Genomic DNA, 6,000 nt, shown 5'->3' with positions numbered 1-6,000 from the left:
CACTCCACAGTTAGGTGTGTAGTTTCGCATTTTAGCCCTGTGGATTTTTCAAATATAAGAGCTAGTGTGCAATAAATTTAATTTTTAGATAGCTAAGTATTTAAATGACCTTTGTATTGGGTTTATATAACATCAAGATTATGCAATGTATGTAGGCTGTTTTCTGTATGACAGTCCGTATTTGCGTGTACCTACCATACATTGGTCCGGCAATTATTGTAATGTTTTTTTTCCAACTTTTCATCGCACGAACTTTGTGATTAGATTTTACGAAAAAATGAGGAGAAAGACACCCATTTTCTTTTTAATTATTAGGAATATTTATGGAAACAGTTTCTAAAAAGGTATTCTATTCAGTATTGTATTTTCTTCTAATCTATAAAATTTGAGAAGTTCACGGCTGGTAATCTACACACGCAGAACATTTGGTTCTGCAATGAAAACCGTGAGAGGATTTTCCGGTTGTGCTTGAGTGGAGTAATTGTCACCGCTTCAAAAGGTATGTACATTTCTAAATCGCAATTTACTTATTCGACTGATCAAAATTTTTAAAATCGGAGAATGCCATGCTGTGATGAATACTTTAACGAAAAGATACATGTATCATTTACTGTTGTACGTGGAGTTGAACTCCTACAAAATCAGTTGTCCCACTATAATTTGCCTAAAAAAGTGAAATTTAGGTTATGAAATGGTTCTATTAACAGACACACAAGTTCAAATTTACTTTTTATTCGGTCAATGGGTATGCATGTCGTTTTGGGCGGCGTGAACGCTGTCCGGTGTTGATAGACATCTTAATAAATCTAAAAAACCTCATATTTTCAATTTCTCATGCGTGAGGGGATCGGTTCTGATTGAGGACATCGTGAATGCGTGAGGGGACTTGAAATCATATCTTTATATACAAGCTATCAGTCTTTGAAAGTTGCCTTAATATGGTTAGATTGTTTATGAAAAAACAAATGTGGGTGCATAAATAAAAATTATGAGATAGAATTTTGAAATAACAATAAAAAGACCATGTTTTCTTTTTATGAATAAAAGTCTAACCAATAAATTTCAAATATGTGTCCAAATTCGTGGATTTGGGCAAATAATCGTTAAGTTTACTACCACAACTTGATACTAATTATTATTGTTATCTTCATTGTTATTGATAAATGTTATATAAGTATTGCAAATCTAATCCTGAATTCTGTCTATCCTATTTTTGGGATATTGTTTAAGAAATTCATATATTACGTCACTTGGTGCGTTTACGGTTTTGGCTAACTCGGCTGTGAATTTTTATGTGCTGGTTTAGGTAGTTTTATGTATCCGTTTCTATTGTGTGGTTAGTCACCACTTCGATTTTATCATGTATATCTATTATATAGTCATTTATTAAACATCACTGGTTGCAAAATTATGAATTATTCGAAATAACAAGGATATTCTTATTCTAGGCAGAAACCCTAGCCGTATTAGGCACACATTTTTGGAACTTTTGGTCCATAATGCACTTGTCTTGGCTTTCGATTTTTTTTTCATCTGAGCGTCACTGGTAAGCCTTGTGTGGACGAAAGACGCGTCTGACGTATAAGTGTTTTTTAAACCTGGTACCTTCTGTTAGCTATAATTGAAGTGTTTCTCTGTCCCATATGTTCTATCATTTATTTGTATTGTAGTCCTGTCATGTAATGTTGTCTTTAAATGATATATTTACCATTGCCGTCGAAGCGGGAGGTTTGGCATGCCACAAAACCAGGTTCATCCCACCATATTTTCTTAAAATGTCCGGTGCCAAGTCAGGAAAATGGCCATTGTTAAATTGTAGTTCATTTCTGTGTGTGTTAAAGGTTAATATTGTGTTGCTGTAGTGTCGTACTTTTCCTCTTATATTTGATGTGTTTCCCTCAGTTTTTAGTTTGTAGTCCAAATTTGTTTTTTCTCAATCAATTTATGAATTTCGACAACGGTTTACTACTGTTGCCTTTATTGGAGACATATTTGTAATTTATTGGTTAGACTGTTTATTCATAAACAGAAATGTATAAATCAAAATATTCCAACAAATCTCAAAATTTGTGTTTTCGCGATCCATTTAAAAAAAAAAACTCAATACAAGGGGAGTTATTTTTTTTTCGTAAAAAATATATACTGGGCTGATATAAAAACTTTTATTTGTAGCTAGAAACAAATCGTTGACAATTTCCTTTTATTGTTCGTAAAACTTATCTTCCCACAATGTATTTCAAAATTTTATCTCATTAATTTTGTTCATGCACACACATGTGTTTTTTTTTATAAACAATCTGACCACATTTAGAAAACTTTCAAAGACTCGTACTTTGGATATAATATTATGATTTCACGTCCCCTCACGCATACACGATGTCCTCAATCAGAACCGATCCACTCACGCATGTCATAATGAAAATTTGAGGTTTTTAGATTTATTAAGATGCCGATCAACACCGGACAGCGTTCACGCCGCCCAAAACGACATGCATACCCATTGATTGAAAAAGAAGTAAATTTTAAATTGAGAGTCTGTAATTAGAACCATTTTAAAATTTAAATGTGACTTTTTTAGGCAAATTTTCGTGCGGCAACTGACTTTGTAGGAGTTTAACTCCACGTACAACAGTAAATTATACATGTATCTCTTCGTGCAAGTATTCACCACAGCATAGCATTCTCCGATTTTAAATATTTTAATCAGTCGAATAAGAAAATTGCGATTTAGAATTGTATATACCGTTCGAAGCGGTGACAATGGCTCCATTCAAGCACAACCGGAAAATCCTCTCACGGTTTGCATTGCAGAACCAAATGTTCTGCGTGTGTAGATTACCAGCCGTGAGTTTGGACTGTTTAAAAATTGAGGTAATTTTAATTGCAAATTTAAACACAAACTTTAGTTTCTTCTCCATAGTAGTAATAAATATCACCCCATTATATTTTAAGCATATAGTATTTTATAAAACTAATAAGTGATAAAAATTTCGGAATCAAAATATGAAAAAAACATTATGAAATCAATGAAAAAAGAATGAGTAAAAAAAAATCAATTTCAACACGGAACGGAATCACTAGCCTTCCGTCACATTTTTTGTATTAGTCAATAATTTGCTCTCAACTGATATATGAAATTACTGCCTTTTTATTATATACACATATTTTCATTAAAGTGCACTGATATATGCCACATACATTGTTTGTATATGTTTATATTCTATGTTTATCTGTTATAAAACATCAAATATACTTTGTCAGAAAAGTCTTATTGTAAAATCAAAAGAATTGACGGATAGTTCAGTAAATATTCCGTGATATGTCAAGTCCGTTGCAACTTGCTCCATTAAATCCAAATAAAAGACAAAAGTCGTTAAATTTTATGCATTGCTTAATATGTCAAAAAAAGTCGACTGAAATTTTGAGTCAATATACCAGTATAGGGATTGTATCTGCATTGAATAAAAGATTGGAGGAGGTGAACATCATTGTTGAAACTGTGAATGCCAATGAATTTTATGTTTCTTAAAGTGAAGTGCAACGCTATCTAATGTTTTGCCAACCATGAAATTGAGCAAATTCTAGATCTATGTCTCGTATAATGTTTCCCCAGCATCTTCGCTGACAGCATATGGGTGTCATCACACCTTCCTAAACCCCCTTTTAGATCGCTGTTAAATCTCGGATGAATTTATAAGGATGGTTTGAAGCTTGTATGCTTTTAGAAAAAAATGTCTTCGGGCTTCCTACAATACCTTGTCTGTAAAGACAAACTCAAAATATCGTGTTTGCTTTGAGCAGAACCTTTCATGTCCAGACCTGTGGCCATGAGTGAAATGTGTAGAAATATTAAAACATGTCTTGTGACGGTTGATGAAAATGAAGATGATGGAGATAACATTTGATTTGGTATAAGCTTGTTGCACTGGTACACACGGTCCCAGCCCCCACGTTAGGGGAGTGTTGTCGCGCTCTTATAAAAGTTAAACCCCGCCACATTCTGTGTGTGTCTGTTTCAAGTCACGAGACGGTATTGCAGTGTTCTTCATTTGTTTCTATATACTATATTTGTTTGTTTCTTAATTTTTTGGTACATTTATCAGGCCGTTGGATTTTTCGTTTGTTTTACATTATTCATATCGGGAATCGAAGACTATGCAGTATAACTTTTACTCATTGTTGAAGCCTGTACGGGACCTATAAATGTTCATTTATGTCTCATTTGGAGAGTTGTCTCATTTGCAATCATATCACATCTTCTTTTTCTTATATGGAATACGTTTGAAGTTTGTGGTACGTTGCAAGGGAAAAAAAGGGGGGCTATAGGTTCAAAACCTATAATGTAATAGATATTAACCAGAATAAAATACACAGCAACAGATAATACTACTGAAGCAGTAACTATTGTGGAAAAAACCCAAAAGCAACGAGTAGTCAATAAAAAACCTGTAGTATCTGCAAATTCAATTTGAGGTCTTATATGACTGTAGAGTTCTATTGCTTTGGTTTCCTACCTCACCCCATATGATAGTTTAAAACATAATTTTAAAGTATTGCCCTGCATGACACTTGATTTTTTACCTGAAATTGAAATTTTTCATAAGGTTAAGGTGCTCAAAACATTTTATAAGTTGAAAACTTGATTTTTGAAGTTTTGTTTATAGGAATCTCAATGATTAAGGTTTATGTATAATAGCAAACATTACTAAAGCCAAAACAGTATCATTTGTATTTAGGTAGAGTTTACAATTAGAAAAAAAAATGTAAAAACTGACTCCCTCCCAAATTTTCACAGATTTTTACATATGACCTTTGACCTCAATTTGAAAAAATGTGACCATATCAAGTCCTGACGACATGCATATTATTATAGTACACGATTTCCTCTTTCCGATGATATATTAAATATGTGTGTTTTCGAGGGGGGGAGATTAAATTCAAAAAAATCTGTCTTCATTCACCGCACATTAATGTATTAGAAATCCAGGAATAGGAGATAATCAAACATTTTATAGCTCATTTTTAATTTTCTAACTATGGAGTGCTACCTTATGGCACATCAGAAAGCACAGAAATGCACTTTTTAAGATAAAATTTACCACAAATCTTTAGTCTTTTATGTTCTTGTTTTAGTTCTGAAGGTAAACAAATCTGCTAGAAATGCAATTTATGTTTATTTTATTGTTAACTGTCCTTAGCAACCAAATATACACATTTTGACACTTAGACATGTTGCGGTCATAAATTTGTACTCCATTAGCTTCGCCATTGTAACCAAAGATTGCGCTTTATATGATATCCTCAGAATGTATCGCTTTATATTTTTGAATGCGAATAAGTCAAATAAACTTTTTTTGCAGGATTTTATATTATAAGTTGGCATTAATTAAATTTAAAAGACGCCAGCAATGCTAGAAATTTATACCCTGCTTGAGAGCTTCTAAACCAAGGTTAGGTATGCTATTTACAGCAAAATTGACCTGTTAGTACTTTCAAATACCTACAAATTATACAATTTGTCCTCTTTTAAGATAATTTTATGATTTTAAATAAGATTAGTGGGAAAAGTTTTAGAAATTTACCCAAAAATGAGACAGACTTGAAGTTTTGCACTATGATCCAGAATTTATTTTTAAATCACTTTTTGTGGTGGTTCAACATCAACTGCTAACCTTCATAAAATCTTTATTACTGAACCAATTTTAAAAACTAAGGTACAATTTTCATCCTAACAGCTAGAAGAACACAGAAAATATAATAAAAATTGAGGCAGTGGGGGGAAATTTTTCACCTTAAGGTAGCACTCCACAGTTAGGTGTGTAGTTTCGCATTTCGGCCCTGTGGATTTTTCAAACATTAGAGTTAGTGTGCAATAAAATTCATTTTTGGATAGCTAAGTATTAAAATAGCCTTTGTATTGGGTTTATATGAACATCAAGATTATTTAATGTATGTGATATAGGCTGTTTTCTGTATGACAGTCCGTATTTGCATGTCCCT

Source organism: Mytilus trossulus, chromosome 2, assembly GCF_036588685.1.
Source record: "Mytilus trossulus isolate FHL-02 chromosome 2, PNRI_Mtr1.1.1.hap1, whole genome shotgun sequence".
Taxonomy (NCBI): domain Eukaryota; kingdom Metazoa; phylum Mollusca; class Bivalvia; order Mytilida; family Mytilidae; genus Mytilus; species Mytilus trossulus.
Note: the sequence above shows the minus strand (reverse complement) of the source record.